The sequence below is a fragment of the Pinus tabuliformis genome, chromosome 8 (assembly GCF_031772625.1).
Source record: "Pinus tabuliformis cultivar Carrire ecotype Pingquan chromosome 8, CPIR1, whole genome shotgun sequence".
Classification (NCBI taxonomy): Eukaryota; Viridiplantae; Streptophyta; class Pinopsida; order Pinales; family Pinaceae; genus Pinus; species Pinus tabuliformis.
In genome coordinates, this window is record NC_142294.1 from 1,068,825,873 (window position 1) to 1,068,846,882 (window position 21,010).

The following is a 21,010-nucleotide window of genomic DNA, read 5'->3' on the forward strand; positions in this document are numbered from 1 at the left end:
CAGTAATGACCAATTTTCCAAATCGATTCTATTTATACAAGCGAAAACAAACAAAATCTAAAAGAAATACTAGTATTTTTCATGAATTCCAAACGTAACCATTTACAATTGGTTTTATTATCAAAATAAAAGGAGAAACTAATTTACAAAAATCGAAAAATGATCTTCTATGGAAAGTATTTTTTAAGGATCTGCCCATTAATAGGTGAAGATTCTCTTTTCCCTGCTAAATCCTGCAACATAAAAGTGGATGGACCTATGATTTCCGCAATTTGGAATGGGCCAAGCCACATTCGTTGGAATTTCATGTGTTTGCCTTTTTCTTCGTGAGCCTTATCCCATTTTAAAACTAAATCTCCAGTTTGAAAGACTTTGTTGGATACCATTTTTAAATCAAAAGAAGCTTTTACTAATGCTTGATGATGAGCATGAGTTATTTTATCCTATTATCGTTGTTTTTCTAGCTTAAGAATTTGCAGTTGTCTTAGCTGTAAGGATGAAGTTGGTGTTTCGTCAATAAATTGAACTAAGGCCAAAGAGGGAATTGTTAGATGAGTTGGGAGAACCACTTCTTTCCCATAAACTAAATTAAAGGGAGAAGTGCCAATGGAGGCTTTCTGTGTTATTCAGTCTACCCATAGTGCATACATCAAAGATTTGTGCCAATTCTTATGATTTTGATCGATGGTTCACTTAATGATTATGATTAAGTTTTTATTTGTTGATTCAGCTAACCCATTCCCCTGCAGGTAATAATTGGCAGAGTATTTAAGCTTAAAACCTCTTTTGAGCGCAAATTCAGTCATTGCATTGCCAGAAAAATATGATGCATTATCAAACATTAAAGCAGAGGGTAAACCAAACCTGGTGATTATGAACTGATCTATGAAATCGATGATGTGTTCAACATTAGCTGTCTTGAGAGGAACGGCTTCTATCCATTTAGTAAAATAATCTATAGCTGTAAGGATATACCTATGTTGTTTAGAAGAGTGAGTAACGATCTCACCTATTACATCCACTCCCCATTGATCAAAGGGTTGATCGATATTGACTGTTTACAAACGCAATGACGGTTTCTTTTGTCTTCCAACAACAGTTTGACAAACTTGACATTTCCCTACATAGCTATGCACATCTTTAAATAGTGTAGGCCAATAGTACCCTGCGCGCAAGATCTTATGTGTTGTAGCATCTCCAACATAATCTCCACCTACTGATCCATTATGGAGTTCCTGCAACATTTTTTCAACTTCAGATTTCTCAAGACAGCGAAGGAGAACAAAATCATAATTCATCCTAAAAAGTACATCGTTTAGGGCTCTTTTCTTTGTATAATCCAGGTTTGAAAGAGCATATCCATTCTTTAGATAAAATATGATATCATCATATAATGATTCAATGTCGTTTAGGCTTACCTCTTACATTTGTACTTCTGAAGATGGTATTTCGAAAATAAGCAATGCTCCGGCCAGAATTTTGCAAAAGCCTTGACCTTTTATGATATTTGTCGGTTTAATTTCAGCGTCATATTCTTGTAAGGCTATAACCCAATTTTCTCTTTTCTCACCCACATCTTTCTGTACTAAGAGATTTCTTACCGCTGGAAACGACACTATGATCTTTGTATGGGTTTTAAGCAAAAAGGGTCTGAAGTGCTTGATCGCTTTGAAAACAGCATAAGCTTGTTTCTCGACATCAGAATAATTTAATTCTGCCCCTTTTAGATTTGAACTAAAAAAGGCAATTGGGGCTTCTGCCTTGTCTTGATTTGCTTGAGTGAGTATCACAACATATGATCTATCAGAGGCAAATGTATACAAAATGAAAGGATCGGAAAAATTCGGAATTGCTAAAGATGGGGCGTTTACAATCGCTTGCTTAATCAAATTGAATGCTTCATATTCCTCTTGGCCCATCTAAGTTAGAAACCCATCTAGAAGGTCAAACGAGAAAAATAATTTTGGCTTTCAATAATTTGTTGAGCTCAGACTTAATTTGGTTTTCCAGATTAGGATGGATCTTCCTCAGATTTTGCTGGACGAGTTTTTCATCGGTTATCATTGGGATAGTATGCTAAATGATAGAAGTGCCATAAGTCTTTAGATCATCATAGTTCTAGGAAAAGACAATTTTTTATTGTTTCAGGAGACGAACATAAGCTAATATTTCTTCTTTGGTTAGGCCAAGACATAGGTTGATATTTTGCGGCTTGGTATCAGTTCCTAGATTTACTAATTCATAGTTCATGGTTGAGCTCTGAATTTTTGAATTGGTAGATCTCTTGAATCGATCTTTCAAATCATATAGGTCTTCCAACTTGACTACTGATTTTGGCATAGCATTATTAGTGCTTTCTTGTTGAAACTATTTGTCATGTTGGTCCTCATCAATTATTTGATTAGTGTAGGATCCCTCTGATGTTAGGAAGCTTACAATATCAGGATCGTCATTGAAAATTCTCCAGTTTGTATCATTGTCAGGAATTGAGGCTCTAAAGATTAATTCGATTGAAAATCTGTCTGAGCTATAGTCTTTTGAGGGAATGAGCTTGGAAGCTATGTTTTCCAAGAGGTCAGCACTAGCGTATTGGAGTCTGGGAATTGATGAAATATTGAATGCTATAAAATGTTCAGTCAGATCTTGCACTAAATATTGATAATGCTTTAAATGACCTGATAGGCAATGTATAGTATTTCGTACCTATCTAATTACAATTTAATAATCTCTGAAGACTTGTAGATACTTGATATCTAATCCGATTGCCTTGTATAATCCTTGGACTAAAGCTTCATACTCTGCAGTGTTATTGGTGCAATCGAACTCGAGTCTACAAGTTAGCATAGTTTTGTTTCTCTCTAGACTAAGTAATACGCATCCTGCCCCTGCTCCATCATTAGACTTAGAACCGTCAAAAAACTTCCAAAATAAAGATTTATTTACAGGACTATCTATAAAATCAACACATTTAGAACAATCTATTTGGGAAAAGTTTTATACTTGAGACAAAACGGAATGTTCTAAGTAAGGCGAAGTATGAGCATTAAAATTTCTTAAGAAAGAATCAACAGAATAGTTGCCAATTATATTGTTGTTGTATGCTATAGGTTCATTTTCTCCTTCCAATTCTGTTACTATGTATTTTTTATGTCTTTCTCACTCAACCTTTATCTGATTCGGTTTACCATTGTAAGGGAGCCACATATGTGACCAATTGGTAGCAAATTATCCATGAAGCTTTTCAAACCAATCCCTACTAAGAATTAAGCCATACAATTCTAGAATCTCTGCAACTAGAATATCAATAACTTGACAGCCTTATGGTAACTTGATTTAGTTCATCGATCACTTCACCTTGCGACCGGTCTAGCTGAACTATGCGTACTGCAGACTTTTGCGGTTGAATGTTCAACTTTGCACATATTGATTTAGGTAAGATATTAGATGAAGCTCCTGAATCTACTAAACAATTATGCAAGTTTTTGTTGAAAACTTCATAAGTAAGAAGAAATGGGGGAGTATAAGATCTTGACCTTCCTCTAATTAAAGCGATATCATTTGGATCAACTTTATTAATCACATTAGTTGGAGGTCTTCCCATCTCATGAGAAGCTTGTGAGATTATAGTGGCAGGTAGAGGTGAAACAGGTATCGCGTGTAACTCTTTCAAAATGAGCTTTTGTTGATGTTTTAATTTTCTCAACTCATAAAAGGTAATCTTAGCCCTAGTCTTCTTCATGTCTTCTATGATATTATACTCCATCTCATAAAAAACAATCAACGTTTTGGATGGAGTTGGTGAATAGGATTGGGTTGGGCTTGTTTGAGTCACTTTGGGTGACGTTTTCTTACCTGCGACTTTATCTTTAGATATCGAGCTTGCGCTCTTCTGTTTAGGAGTTGATTGTGGAGGATCGAGTTGATTTCTACTTCTGGTACTAACTGGGGATGCCTCTTGATCCTCTTCGTCAGGGAGAATGAAGTTCCACATTCCCTGCACTTCTACAACTTCTTCTTCATCAGTGGGCTCTTCATTAGAAACTTCCTCTTCTTCTTCTTCTGATTCTGCATTTGTAATATCTTTGGGAGGTTTTGAATCAGTTGAAGGATTTCTTCTATAAGGCCTGTAAGGCTTTTTAGAAGAAGTTTCTACTACTTGTTTCTTAATATCAACCATCTCATTAGACATGGTTTTCAAAACTTTCTGCAATCCTTCTAAATTAAATGGGTCCTTTGCTTGTTTTTTCTTGGGATCTTCTTTAAAAGTGACCTTCTTTGATTTTTGTTCATCAACAACATTTTTCTTCTCTAAAGCTATGATACGTTTTTCTACTACTATTGCTTCTTTCATATTATCAACCAAAGTTGTTTTGGCAGCCCTATTGACAAAGATTGCTATGTTTGATTGTAAAGCAGATATGTACCATTCACTTCAAACTTCTTCACTAGGCTTGGAAGCGGAAGGAATTTTATTCAAAATTTTATTGAAACGTGAGTTAAAATCTTTGATAGGTTCTCTTGTTTCGGTCTTAAGATTCGACAAGTCATTGATCAATGTCGCAGTAGACCTATCATCACCGAATTTAGTCAAGAATTGCTCTTGGAAAATATCCCAACTAGTGATAGATCCAGATAGTAATGAAAAATACCAAGATCCAGATGTTCCTTGCAAAGTGTAAGGGAAGAGCTAGACAATAGCATCTTCATTAGTAACTCCATTGAGATTTATAGATAACATAAAGTTGTTGATGTGTTCTTCTGCTAGCATGCCTGCTTCAGGATTAAACTTAGGCAACCATTTTTCAAGATGGGCCGGTAATTGACTCAAGGGAGCAGGCATTAAGACTGCCCCTGGTTTATTCCATGGGTTTTGGGCCATCGTTGAACTACTAATAGAAGAAAGCGCAGAAGATGTTCCTTGTGGTTGAGAAGATGAGGACATTACAGTTCCAGATGATTGTGAAGGAGATGTTGAAGTTCCAATAGTGTGTTGGACAATAATTTGAAGTGGAGGAGTGGATGGTTGAATTCATAGTGGAGAGGTCAATATGGATGACGATGATGAAAGAGTCTCGCTATCAGACCCTTTTGGTGATTTCCTCGCTCTTTTCCTTTTAGGTAGAGGTAATTCAGTTGGCTCGATACCAAACTTTTCACTCTGCAATCTAGTAAGAGGATGAGAAGGATTACATTGCGAAGTCACACTACCTTGAGATATTTCAAATTTCTGGGGTGATATAGAAAATCCTTGAAGTTTATGGGTCAAAGATTCAACTTCAAGAGGTTCAATAGTCGATTTCTCTGAAATATTCGGGTCTGTGGCAGTGGTTGTTGTTTTATCGATTTCTCGCTCAACATTTATAGATTCTAAGTGCAATGGAGAAGTCGGGGGAGATGTTGAGGGCGATTTAATCTCAGAATGGTACTTAAATTTAGATTTACTAGCCATTCATAGTTTGAACCCTCCTTCTAGCGCCAAATATGTTGAAGCCCCGAAAATCGGGTCTACAACAAGGGGGATACCCACTCGGTCCGGACCTTGGTTAGCAGCTCCTTTTCCGTTTGGGATGGTGGGTCCGACTGGGGATAATGGGACCAGTTTCCCAATTTGTGTGTGTATGTGTTGAGAATTTATATTTCCTTTATAATAATTCCTAAGTAAAATGCTTTTATTCTAAATCTAATTTAACAACATGCAATTGTATTCTAATGAATAGAAATATCTAATTCTAAAACTAACCTGGGATTTAATCTTTCAATTATGCGATCTAAAATAGTTTCTAACAGCAATTGGTAATAAAGATCATTCAATTGCTATGAGAAATAAATTCAATAAAGATGAACCATTTCGTATAAAAAGTTAGCCGAAATAATTGTGAAAAGCATATCGCGTAATAAGTCATTCATATATTAAGCATAAATAGAATAGCCATCACCATACAAAAGTTACAAATGATAACTCAAACATTCAAGCGTTCATATATAGATAAATAAACATAAATATCACTTAAACACATAAGCAGAAATCGTTAAGAGATAAAAGTACCATTGATAACAAGTTCTACTCATGAGCTTCAGCAATAATGATTTATCTCTTCTTAATTCAACATTTAGTAAGAGTACAAAAGTGCAATTTCAGTAGCAGATATTAAACACAGATATCAATAAATATTGTTCCATTCATTCATCAAAAACCTCCTTCGAGGGTGCAGAAGTGCATGTTCTGAGGAAATGTTTTTGACAAATTTCAGGACCCTTCTCTAAATGCATGAGAAGGATTGAAATACTACTAGCTAAATTCTAAAACTAGTTTATTACAAAAATATAGGAGGAGGTTTAAATGACCGTCCTCATCTAAGGCAAAAATAAAACTAAAACTGAATCTGGAAATTACTATCTATGTATCTGTTCTCTATGGTCGCAAGAATTCAACATCAGCTTTAGGAGAGTTGGTTGGCCGACCTCCGACTTTAGTTGCCCTGCAAAAACAGAATCGGCAAGTGCTCGTGCTATTTTCTCGGCAGAGTTAGTGAGGCATTTGAGAGTCATGCATTGACTGTGTGGTTTAACCAAGTACTGCCAGTAAGAATCCCAATTCAACTTGGTTAACTTCTTGATGAACTCTACTTTTTCTTCAACCTTTTGCCTCCAGCTGTTCTGTAGATGTTGTGCATTTGAGAGAAGTTTACATACCACTTAAGGATATCCCTGATAAATAACATTGTTTTTTAGAGCTCGAGTTTTGCCTTTAGCCTTTAGCACTTTTTCCTACAATTTTCCGGGCTTTCAGGCGACTGAACATTCAGAGGATTTCCTTCTCAATGGGTTTTGCCTGGCTAAGCACTAATCGTGCATTGGAAACTGCCTTCGTTTCTCGATCCAAGCTTCCCTGGTGCCAGTTTTCGCCTCTTGCACGTTCTTGTTAGATGACTTCAAAAATAGAAGCTTTTTCCTTCTTCCCCATAACACTGCTATGTATACCTTTCTACTTTCCGCTCCTGCAATTTACAAAAAAGGAAAGAGTAATGATATGCATAAGGTGACGGGAAAGCTTTAAATGTTGAAATCATATAAAATATACCACCCTACGTGAACTGACCTCTCGATCAGATCAAAACCTTATCTCATTAATGATCATCAGCTAACCTATTAAATTAACATTAATGTGCATAACTTGACATTGGATTGCGAAAAACTTTTTGGAACAATGTGCCCTGCAGATCTACGATAAAGCGATTTTGCGATTTGCTTCGCAATATCGCAGATCGCAATATCGCTAATTGCAATATCGTAGATTGCAATATCACTAATCAGTTGTGTTTTGACAATCATTCATTACCATGTGTTTCTGCGAAATGTGATTTGCAAGATGTGTTATTGCATATCGCCGGTTTGAGGTATTTCACCTTAAGTGATACTTGAGGCATATGAAAATTGCGACGCACGATGAGTTTCTTCAGTGTGCGATCTCGCCACGCAATTTCGCAATCTTAGGAGTTTTTTCATATGGTGTCATTATTACCTTTTTTGCGATGCGATGCTTTATTATTGAGAGAAAGATTTTGTTCAAACTCATCATAAAACTTAAGTCCTTCTGGATTTTTGTGGGTATTCTCCTAAGTTTATGATAGTAAGATTTATTCAAAAAGGGAATAGAAGTTCTAATTTATTTATTTTTTTTAAATGAAGGGTCCTCACTTATTTAGTATTACTAATAAAACTAAAATAAGAAGGGGGGTTGTTGTTGGCCATAATAGGCACGCCAAGTAATTCTTCACGGTTTGAGAGATATTCATGTTTGAAGTTAGTAAACCTAGTTAGTGGGCTAAAACCCTATGGGGTTGTGGCATGACAATCATAATTGGTTGTGGTCATTGAATAGTCAATAATTAATAATTTATTATTTTCTCCTAAAATCCATTCAACATTCACTTGTTGAGAACCCTCTCAACTCAAGACATTCATATAAATAAAGACCCTCATATCCTCCACTAGTAGGGATTTTGTGGCTTCAAACAGGTCATCGTGGACTTTTCGCTATACCTTTTTTCCTGTGAATATTCAGAAGCAAAAATTAAAACCCATTTGAGCTGAAATCTTGATGAACCTCTTGACGAAATTTCAGATCTTGGTTCGCTATATTGTAGGATATATGATCTGAGGAAGTCAAGATTTTTATAGGCTCCCGAATTCCATTTCAAATAGGTGACATTGGGAAATCATCATAACTTTCTCTCTAAGAATTGGATTTAAATTTCATAAATGGTCACAAAAAGAGGACGAACTTTAGTTTGTTGAGTAGTGTTTTTAGGGATGAAGGTCCCAACAGTGACACGTGGCACTTCGTACAAGTTCGGTCTACTGAACCAATCCATAATCAAGTCATTATGAAAGATTGAGCATAACTCTTTCTTTAAGAATCCAATTTTGGTCAGACCTATGGGGTTGGAAAGAGGAATCATAGGGCTACCACATGACTGAATTTCAGACCCTGGAGATATGAAATTTCATAGATAGAATAGATACAATATCGAGCTCCTAGAAGGCAAGAAAAAACACGCATTCAAGGATCACTGCAATAAGTACCACACATCAACAGTCAAGTGTAAGTCTCCTACAGCAAGGTATGTATGATTAGTGTTTACATTTGAAATATGAGTATCATATCTGACATATTTTTTTCAAGAAACCGTAAGTGCATACAGGGTCTCGGTTATATCTCTATGTCTCTATATGTCACAGTCAGTTTTGATACCACATTTCGAATGTCCTATTCTTGATACTACACATTTGATGCTACATATTCTTGATGCTACACCAAGTCTGCTAAATATATATGATGTTGTAAGTTCATGTTACTTGTCTTGTCATAGTTGATAGAATTGTCTTTGTTGTTGTACTTAGAATTTGGTCCATCACAAGTCTAGGGTTTGTCATTAGTTTTTATTGTATATATCTTTATGTCAGTTTTGGATATACTCTTGCATAGAGTGCAGGCCTATATAAAGAGTGGGAGCCTTTTTTTACTGCTGCAAAAAGTCACAAAAAAAATGACAAGCACACTTCAGGTATGCATTGTAATTTTAATTTGTATTTATTCATTATTATGCACTTACATGTGTTTTGCAGGGAGAGGTAAGTTGAAGGGTATTTCGTTTTGTTTTGGGATTGGTTTCATCAAGAAAAATTTTCATGCAGATAGAAGAAGATTAAAGTACAACTTCAAGCAAGAATCCAAGAGCACAAGTATCAAATCAAAGGAAGCATGCAACATGACATCCTTTGAAGACATGACAGCCATCTGTATATTGTGAAGAAGTGTCAAGGCCAAGAGTCATCATTGAAAAGTTGTAAAGAGTCATTTGTAAAAGTGTCATCATTGGAAGAATCATTATTGTAAAAGATTCAATCTGCCTAGAGTCGAAAAGGCATTATTGGGAGGTATAGGAGTCTATGTTGGGATGATGTCATGCTTGGGTTGCAGGTCATAGTGTGATTGGGTGTTCGGTCAAAATCATTGTAAATCATATTGTATCATGGATCGTTGTCCCTGGTACGAGAATCCACACACTCATGAACTCGCCTACAGGTTGGATCATGTGACTACTTGAGGGTGGTAGGTTGGTCTAGGACATTGGGGCATCCATTTAGTTGACTATTGAAGAAACCAGGGTGTTGGGGCACCCTTCTAGTGGGATCTAGAGAAGAATTATTTTCTAGAATTATAGGAAGTTATTGCTTTCATTTCAGTTGGGGCTAAAGATTAAAGAATTTATTGGAAAATTGTTCGGTGGTTTTTGACCCGGAGAGGGTTTTCCACCTGAAATTCTTGTGTCTACTGTGTTATTTTATTTACTATTATTACTGCATAAACGTTAATAATAATTGAAGCTTAACTGATTCTCTGAAAATATTCAAAAGTGTTAATTTCTAAGGAACAATGATTCACCCCCTCCCAGTGTTTCTAACAATTGGTGTCAGAGTTTGGTTCCTTCAATAGAAGTCTAATAATCAGAAGGAGATCATAGAGTATACAAAGAATAGAGTTCCTTTGTTAATGTAAATAAGTATGCACTTTGGAGTGGAAGAATGTAGGTTCATATGTTGGCGCAAGGATACGAAGTATGGGAAATTGTTGACAAAGGCTTCACACCGACCCAGGATGAACAAGGTAAGAAAATATTGTATATGATGCAAAGGCTAAAGATCTTATTATCAGTGGGCTTATCGAATTTGTTTATCTTAAGGTATTGAGTTGCAAAACTGCTAAACAGATATGGGGCAAGCTTGAAAATATATATGCAAGTGACTCAAAGGTGAAAGAAGCAAAGCTTCAAATTTTCAAGGCAAAATTTGAGCAACTCAAAATGAGGGAAGATGAAGATATTGCTGCATACTTTCAATGTATTGATGAAAAAACAAATACATTGGAAGGTTTGGGAGAACCTGTTGAAATGAAAATTGTTGTCCAAAAGATCCTTTGCTAGCAAGATTTAACCCTAAGGTATCTGTCTTGGAAGATAGATTGAATCTGACCATTCTCAACATAGATGAATTGCATGGAAATCTTACGGCATAAGAAATGAAGATTGAAGAAGAGGATGGCACATCTCACTTAGAAACAACATTTTCCACATCCAAGAAGAATAGTAAGGACAAGCAGACTCCGCAAAAAAAGAAAAAAAAAAAAACCTTGCAATTGTAAGGATGAGGAAAAGGAAGAAGATGAAGAAGAATTCTTAGATAAAGAGTTTTCCTACTTCACGCGGAAAATGGGAACAGGTATGGGAAAATTCAAAGGTAAACTTCCATTAATTTTTTTTATTGTGGTGAGGTTGGGAATTTTGTAGCCAAATGTCCTCACAAAAATGAGGTTGTTACGCAAGGAAAGAAAAGTTCTAGGAAGTTCAACAAGCAAGGCAAGAAGAAATGTTCTAAGAAAAGTTTCTTCTCCAAAGAAGATAGCTCCTCATCCGAAGAAGACGGTGATAACGCAGAACAATTCAATGGAAGAGTATTGTTTATGGCCAAGCACAATAAGCATGAGGCACCTGACGAAGAAGAAGAAATGACTGAGGTTGAATTTCATAACGTCGAAGTAATCAAGGTTATCAAGGAGCTCAAGGCCAAGAAGAAGCATGTCAACACTCTTGAAGACGATTTAAAGACAGAGAGGGAATAGGTCCTAAATCTTAAAATCAAGGTTGAAGAATACAAATGAATTGAAGAATCACTCAGGAAATAATTAAAGGAAAACAACAAGGAAAGAGAAGCATTGGAAGATGAAATCGTTTCTTTACAAAAGGAAGTAAAAAATGTAAAAACTCTTCAAAACTATGCCAACAGCTCAAAGACTTTGGATGAACTCGTCAACAACCAGGGATCATGCAACAACAAGACTGGTCTTGGTTACAAAGAAAAATTCTAAAAGGAGTCAAGTCCTTCTATGAAAACTAAAGAAGATGGATATGCAAAATCTACCAAACAGGTAGATCTCCCAGCTAGATCAAGAGATCAAAATTCATAGGAAGAAATTTGGAAGACAATTCCTCGAAGAAGATTTCCTCCCAAGTATCAACATATCTTTTATGGTCATTGATATTCATGTGGAAAGTTTGGAAATAGAGCTGCAGAATGTCACATGTATGAATATAATTCCAAGAGATCTCTCAAAAATGGATATTCTAGAACTCATCAGAATATCAACAGATTTGATCATTTGAGAGATGATGTTGAATGTTACAAATGTAACAATTATGGGCACATGGCTCGAGATTGCAGGAATAAAAAGGTCTGGAAAAGGAAACAGATATAGGAAGACAAAGTAGATAACAAGGTTTCAATAGTTATGCTTTCAGGATTTGTAAAAGCAAAAGCTCATGAAAAATTAGAAATTGCTTTAGATAATGACTCAAGTCAAGATGGCCTGTTAGGTGACTCACTATTTTTAACAATTAGCTTGTTGACTCCTTAATGTTTGTAGAGGAGGAGTCTATGCAGTAGTATATGGAACAAGTCTACAATTGACAGGAAGGTAGTTTGAACAAGATGGCAGTTTCATTATAGGTTCAGGTGGAGAAAAACAATTGAAGGATTATAGGTTATAAGGAACAATGCAAGATTAGTCTGCAAAGGATATGCATAAGTTGAAGGAATAAATTTTGAAGAAACATTTGCACCCGTTGCCAAAAAGGAAGCTATCAGGATGTTTCTCACTTATGCTTGCTCGAGAAAAATCAAGGTCTACCCAATGGATGTTAAGTTAGCTTTTCTAAATGGTGAACTGGAGGAAGAATTTTATGTTGAACAACCCGAAGGTTTTTTTCTCCCTGACAAAGAAGACTACGTCTGCAAATTAAAGAAGGCTCTATATGGTCTTAAGCAAGCTCCTAGGCCTTGGTATGCTTATCTTGACAGATATCTACATCAATAGGGATTAAAGAAAGGAAGTTTTGACATCAATATTTATGTGAAAATGGATCGAGATAACCTAACTATTATCAAAGTATATGTGGATGATATAATCTTTGGAAGCAGTGATGACAGATGAAGTAAAGACTTTGCCACAAAAATGCAAAGTGAGTTTGAAATGTCTATGATTGGTGAACTGACATACTTTTTAGGGCTTTAGATTTCTCAGAAGGATAAAAGAGTATTCATATATCAAACCAAGTACATCAAAGAAATTCTCAAGAAATTCTATATGGAAGATTGCAAGCGAGTCCTTACCCCCATGGTAACATGTTGCAAGTTAAGCTTAGAAAATTTGTCAAAAGATGTGGACCAAAGGTTGTATAGATCAATGATTTTTAGTCTCTATTATGATTCAAGGATCTTCTAGATGGATTCTACTCATCGATATATTTCTATTGATATATGGCACGCCAAGTAATTATTCACAATTTGAGAGATATTCATGTTTGAAGTTAGTAATCCCAGTTGGTGGGCTAAAACCCTATGGGATTGTGACATGGCACTCATAATTGGTTGTGGTCATTGAATAGTCAATAATTAATAATTTTATTTTTTTCTCCTAAAATCCCTCCAATGTTCACTTGTTGAGGACCCTCTCAACTCAAGACATTCATATAAATAATGACCCTCATATCCTCCTCTAGTAGGGATTTTGTGGCTTCAAATAGGTCATTGTGGAATTTTCACTGTAACTTTCATTATGTGAAGCTTCAGAAGCTAAACTTAAAACCCATTTGAGCCGAAATTTGAACCTTGTGACCAAATTTTAGATCTTGGTTCACTATATTTTCGGAGATATGATCTGTGGAAGTCAGGAATTTATTAGCTCCCGAATTCCATGTCAAATAGGTGACGTTGGGAAAATTGTCATAACTTTCTCTCTGAGTATTGGATTTAAATTTCGTCAATAGTAACAGAAATAAAACGGATTGTAGTTTGTTTAGTAGCATTTTCAGGGCTGAAGATCGCAATAGTGACACGTGACACTTCGTACAAGTTCACTCTACTGAACCAGTCTATAAAGTAGCATTTTCAGGGCTGAAGATCGCAATAGTGACACATGACACTTCGTACAAGTTCACTCTACTGAACCAGTCTATAATCAAGTCATTATGGGCGATTGTGCATAACTCTTTCTTGAAAAATACAATCTTCATCATATTTGTGGGGTTGGAAAGAGGACGTGTAGGGATACCACAGGACAGAATTTTAGACCATTGAGATCTGAAATTACATAGATACAACAAATTCAATATAGAGCTCCTAGAAGGCAAGAAAAAGCATGCATTCAAGGATCACTGCAGTAAGGACCACACATCAATAGTCAAGGGTAAGTCTCCTACAACAAGGTATGTATGATTAGTGTTTACATTTGAAATATGAGTATCATATCTAACGTATGTTTTTTCACAACAACGTAAGTACATACAGGGTCTCGGTTATTTCTCTATGTCTCTATATGTCATAGATAGTTTTGATACCACATTTCGGATGTCCTATTCTTGATACTACAAATTTGATGCTACATATTGTTGATGCTACACCAAGTCTGCTAAATCTATATGATGTTGTAAGTTCATGTTACTTGTCTTGTTATAGTTGATATAATGGTCTTTGTTGTTGTATGTTGGAATTTCTAAGTCTAACTATTTGAAACCCTTCATGTACTTTTCTAATTTATTTCTACCTACTTGTTCTGTTAAATTAACAAGTTATTTACCATGTAAATACTGAAAATAAATACAAGTACATGCTCAACACATTTCAAATCATCAATTGAAGGAAACAAAACAAGCACACAAGTGACACTGTTGTTTTTGGACCAATGTCCCGAAAAATCCCAATGCAAGAAAATCGGTGCAGCTATCTAAGGGTTTTATTATTATGCAGTTTCTGAATATAATTTGGGTGCCAAAACTGACTCACCCAATAGATAATAATCTCGGCAGTAGTACCTCTCTACTCAGAAGTAGATATTCTGGCTAAAACCCTGGATAAACACTCCGATATCTCCCAGCTCCAATCTGCCCCACGAAAACCCCAGCGCCAGCCTCTACGGATTGTGTCTTCCCAGTGTCACCCTAGCTCGCCCTGCGTCAACCTCTAGAAGCACTGCGTCAGCCCTTAGAGCCTTTGTGTCACCCACGCTAGCTCTGAGGTGCTGCACAGCACCTGGTTGCCTCTGCGTGATCCCTGGCTGGCTCTGCGTGAACCTCTGGCTGGCTTTGCGTCCCTCTCTCCTGGCTTCTGCGTTGATCCTTCTAGTACTATATATACCTCTTTTCTTTTGTGTTCACCGCCCCTCAGCTACAAATATGATCACTCTTTCGACTTCCTCAACAAACCCTGCCCCAGTAAATTGAAATCTTGATCAATTCGGTGTGTTCTCCAAGTGATCCTCAAACCTCCTTTTATACTTTTCTCGTTGACAATTCAAGGCCAAGATTAAGTCCCTAATCAATGGCTAAGATTAACTCTAGCTTGATCCATGAATTTTTGACCCTTATAACATAATTTTATATTAATTCACATTAATATTTTATTTTCCCTAAGTTTAGACCTAGGGACTCCATTAAAAATATTAATTATTTTAATATCTCCCAAACTATTTAAAATCTTCCCAAACCATTTCTAGGTATTGGAGATCTCATGTGCTTTAGCCTCTCCACCAATTTTCATGGCTAGAGCACATCCGATGCTACCCTAAATCAACACTCCCTCTTAGCGAGGACTATGCTCTAATAATACTCCTCACTGAGCATCACCTTGATCATCTGGCATCGATCCCTGTGTTTATGCTAAGCCTACTACTCAACATCCTCAGCACTACTGCATCATTTACTATTACCCATGGCCCTGCCACTGCCACTGCTGCATCCATATGGAAACTACCTCTGCATCTGTGCTACTACCCATGGCCCTGCTACTACCACTGTTACATCTGCATTGCATCCCCTCTCATCATGCTACATCATGTTGCTCATAGCACTGCCACTACTAATTGCTGCACTGCAACTCAGTTACTAAGAAGTAAGTATCTGATCTCCCAACTCTAATATCTTTGTCAGGCTGGAAACACCCCTGATGCTGAAGCTTCCTCTGTTGCTGACAAGTGCTCCCTTTATGACATCTACGCTGCTGCTGCAACAACTCTATGCCTCTCCCACTGTTGCCTCAGATTATCCTAGGACTCCTGCACTATAGCCCTCTCTGTCACTCCATCTGCATTCGTCTCTATTGACATCCGCCAGTCCTGCTACTCTTCTTCGGGGCTCCCGTAGCAAGGTATAATCCAAGAGGTTAGGTACCTCGAGTATCCTGCCCCTCATTTCCTATAGTCCGTCTGACTACAGCTCGATGTCTCCCCACCTCCGCTTAAGTGGCATGTGATCACCCATGGCACAATCATCATATGTCTCCACTTCCTTCTCCGCTCTTGCTAGTTCTCACTTGGTCTTAGAAGCCTCTCCTTTGCTCTTCTTCCTCAGAAGCTACCTCGCATAGTGGCCTAGTTCTCCATAGTTGAAGCATTTAATCTTGGATAGGTCCTTCTTCTTCCATTTCTCCTGCTTTCCCTCATATGCTAGGGCAGCTTCCTCCTCTTCCTCTTTCTTGATTCTGATCCCCTTTCTGCTACTTCCCGCCTTGCTTAGTCTTGTGATCTCTTCTTGGCAAAGAGCCGCCCACGTTTCCTCCCAAACTAGAAGGGTCGCCCTGCCCAATATGCTCTGGACAAAACACCTCCTAGTCTTCTGAGACTCACGATTGTTCTCACCATCAATTCTTGATCCGTTATGGCCCCTATGGAATTCAGGTGATCCCGGATCTCCTTCAATGACCAAGAAAGGTGTCGATCTGTTCTCCCTTCTACATTTGGTATGACCACAACTAATTTTCTAGTAGCATCTTCCTCTACATGGAAGTATGCTGATACAACTTCTTTAGGGCCTCCCACATCTCATTTGTCGTATTCTTCTCGGCAATGTGTGGTACTACATGGTCCTTCACCCCATCAAGGATGATGCTCTTACCCCTCACCATTTCATCCTCATACTTATCGTTATTAGTTGTGTCAACTAGGACTGCTATTTTCCTCAAGGCGAAGTGCTTGAGATGGTTCCTATCTAAAATGGATAAGATTTTGGCCTTCCAAACAACAAAGTTTGAGGCTCCGTTTATTCTATCCTGGTCTCTTACCCCGTTCACTTCCATCTCGCTACTCCTCTACTTCCCTTCTGGAAGTTCTTAGTGTGACTCCCTTTGAGCCTCGATTTCCCTTCTGGAAACGCCTCTGCTAATGTCGAGATGGCCCCACTCCGATCCTTAGTGCAGTTGCACCACTGATCTGGATTCCTTGCCTAGAAATCCTCGGTAGCAACTCCATCCTCCTTGGTCTTGCCTTGTTAGGTATTGTTCTGACTTCAATACCCTACCAACTTCACTCTACAACTTACCCCCAGCCTCCTCAGCCCCAACAACCTGAAGGTTAGAGCTTCTAGGTTCTGCGCAATCCCGGTACTGGTGAAATCCACACATCCTGGCCACGGGCGTCAATCCTTCCTGACCGAGAAAGATGATCATGCACTATGTAAGTTGAGTCTACTCCCCCTGCCACTACGCTGATCCTCTTCTCGGCTCAAACTTGATGACACAGGCATTGCATCACCCCTTCCTTGCTGATTCTCTGCTAGGAACAACTTCTATCACTCGGGACGGTTGTTTTCTGTTTTTGCTGCTCTGCTCGGTTGATGTCCTCAGTTCTCCTGTGATCTGCAACCATGCTCTGATACCATGTTGGAATTTCTAAGTCTAACTGCTAGAAACCCTTCATGTACTTTTCTAATTTATTTCTGCCTAATTGTTATGTTAAATTAACAAGTTATTTACCATGTAAATACTAAAAATAAATACAAATACATGCTCAACACATTATATACCATAAATTGAAGGAAACAAAACAAGCACACAAGTGACACTATTGTTTTTGGACCAATGTCCACGGAAAAACCCAATGCAGGAAAACCGGTGCAGTTATCTGAGGGTTTTATTATTATGTAGTTTCTAAATACAATCTGGGTGCCAAAACTGGCTCACCCAACAGAGAATAATCTCGACAATAGTACCTCTCTACTCGGAAGCAGATATTCCGACTGAAACCCCACATAAACACTCCAAAAGCTCCCAGCTCCAATCTGCCCCACGAAAACCCCAGCATCGGCCTCTAAGGACTGCGTCAAGCCTTTCTGGCCCAACATATGCCTAGTGTCACCCTAGCTTGCGCTGCGTCAGCCCTTAGAGCCTCTACGTCACCCATGCTGGCTCTCTGAGGCACTGCGTAGCTCTTGGTTGCCTCTGCGTGAGCCTTGGCTAGCTCTACGTGAACCTCTAGCTGGCTCTGCATCCCTCTCTCCTGGCTTTTGCACTGATCCTCCTGGTACTATCTCTGCCTCTCTGCTTCTGTATTCACTTCCCCTCAACTACAACTCTGATCACTCTTTCGACTTGCTTAGCAAACCCTACCCCAAAAAATTGAAATCTTGATCAACTCGGTGTGTTCTCCAAGTGACCCTCAAGCCTCCTTTTATACTTTTCTCTTTGACAATTCAATGACCGAGATTAAGTCCCTAATCAATGGCTAAGATTAACTCTAGCTTGATCCATGACTTTTGGACCCTTCTAACACAGTTTATATTAATTCACAATAATATTTTATTTTCCCTAAGTTTAGACTTAGGGACTCCATTAAAAATATTAATTATTTTAATATCTCCCAAACTATTTAGAATCTACCCAAACCATTTCTGGGTATTGGATATCTCATGCGCTTTAGCCTCTCCACCAATTTTCGTGGCTAGAGCACATCCGATGCTACCCCAAATCAACATTGTACTTAGAACATGGTTCATCACAAGTCTAGGGTCTCTCATCAGTTTTTATTGTATATATCTTTAGGTCAGTTTTGGATATAGTCTTGCATAGAGTCCAAACCTATATCAAGAGTGGGAGTCTTTTTCTACTGTTGCAACAAGTCAACAACAAAAGTGAAAAGCACACTTTAGGTACGCATTGTAATTTTAATTTGTATTTATTCATTATTATGCACTTACATGTGTTTTGCAGGAAGAGGTAAGTTGAAGGGTATTTTTCTTTGTTTTGGGATTGGTTTCTCCCGGAAAATTTTGCATGCAGGTAGAAGAATATTCAAGTACAACTTCAAGCAAGAATTCAATAGGACAAGTATCAAATCAAAGGAAGCATTGCAATGGGACATCCTTTGAAGAGAGGACGACCATATATATATTGTGAAGAAGTGTCAAGGCCAAGAGTCATCATTGTAAAGTTGTAAAAGAGTCATTTTTAAAGTATCATCATTGGAAGAATCATTATTGTAAAAGAGTCAATCTGCCTAGAGTCAAAAAGGCATTATTGGGAGGTATAGGAGTCTCTGTTGGGATAATGTCATGGTTGGGTTGCAGGTCATAGTGTGATTGGGTGTTCGGGAAAAATCGTTGTAAATCATATTGTATTGTGGATTGTTGTCCCTGGTACAGGAATCCACACTCTTGTCTCATTTTAGTCATTATAGGGTGGCAAGGAGGTGCTAGGCTGGTGCATGAAGTCACCTACAGGTTGGATCCTATCAACACTTCAAGGTGGTAGGTTGGTCTAGGACGTTGGGGCATCCATTCAGTTGACTACTGAAGAAACCAGGGCATTGGGGCATCCTTCCAGTGGGAGTTGTAGAAGAAAGCTTTTCTAGAATTCTAGGAAGTTGTTGCTTTCATTTCAGTTAGGGCTGAAGATTAAACAATTTATTAGAAAAGAATTCAGTTGTTTTTTACCCGAAGGGGGTTTTTTATCTAGGTGGATGTTGGTGGCCACCCACCTATCCCATTTGGACCCCCACAACTGTCTCTTTCAGTTTTTTAGTTTCCTAAATTGTAGCACAGTTTACTATTTTTAGCAATTTTTCGGGTCCTAAACTTCTGGAGCCGTTTTGAGGCCCTAAACGACGTTTTCTGGGAAATCTGGGGGCAACATGGGTTCATGGACCGATGTTGCCCTTCCCAAAGTTGTAGTGCTCGGATAGATCTTTCTAGCGAGCTATTATACGCATCAAATGGAGATCATATGCCAAAGTTACGACCCCGGGAAATTGATGTGCCTATTTACCCAAACGGGGCCCACAATTTGGCATTTCATCTTCTAGGGTTAGGTTTTGGGATTTGAAGGGTTTTACATTGTTTCTCAACAATAAATAGGCCTTCGAGCCTCATTGTAACACAGTTTAGAGGCATGTAGCCGCCAAATCTCTTCTCAAATATAAGCTACCATCGCCCTAGCTAGTTTATTTCCATTTCTGGTTGTAAGCATATTTCGGTATTTCCCATTAATGAAATGAAGCATTATTTCCATTGCATCTTTGTGTATATGGTTATCTATGTATTTTGTTGCATTCTTGTTTAAATCCGGATCAGTGGTATCAGAGCGGTCTGCTTTTTCTTTGTTTTTCTTTGCATGTCGCCAACAAGGTCGGGATATAAGGAGTTAGGGCTTGAACTGGTTGAACCTTTGCAACACCAGCTTCGAAAATCCCGACAGCCTCCCATGGCGAATGAGAAGAAAGATGAGGGGGCAGGAGATCCTCTCAAAATCTTGCTCAAAGAAACCCTTGGGTGACAACGGAACGCGATGATGGACAGCTTCGCCCAGATTCTTCAGCGGCTACCCAGAAGCGATGCATCGGCTTCCAACAGCTACTATGGAAATGCCACACTCTTTAAGGTACAAGTTAATTTTGAAATCCCCATATTCGAGGGTCAAATAGACACAGATGTCGTAGATAAATGGTTAAATCTGCTAGAGGGTTATTTTTCTGTTCATGAATTTTCGAGTCGGGAAAAGATTGTTTTTGCTCTTTTCAAAGCAGCCCCCCACATCAAGGACTGGTGGGAAACCTACTGCGAGCAGAAGGATGAAAATATGGGCTCACTATTTTCAGCCGCACCCACTTGGGATTCATTTTGGGATGCCATCAATGAGCAGTACTACCCTGTCAAAAGCTATGAGGACAAATACATGAAATGGACCACACTGTGGCAGGGAAGGGACCAAGATGTGCCGGAGTTCACAAACATTTTTCATACTCTTCGCACACAGTTAGGTATCAAATATTCTGAGTTGCATCTGGTACTCAAATACCGTGGCTACCTACATAGATACATCCAAGAAGAGATGGAGCTCCTGAACATCTCCTCACTCTACACAACGTACCGATATGCTCTCAAAATCGAGCAAAAGTTCAAACAGAAGAAGCGAGACTTTAGATCTTCAAATTCGAAGACCAAAGGACAAATCCAATGCGGGGTGACCCAAGACAACCTGTCGAAGCCGCAAGAAAAGAACAACACCACAAAGTCGAAGAAGGACACAGGAAAGTGGTGTGAGTTCCACAAGAGTCCCACTCATAACACAAGTGAGTGCCGGACCAAGCAGTCGCTGGTGGCCGAGTTGAAGGCTTCTGAATTAGATGCAT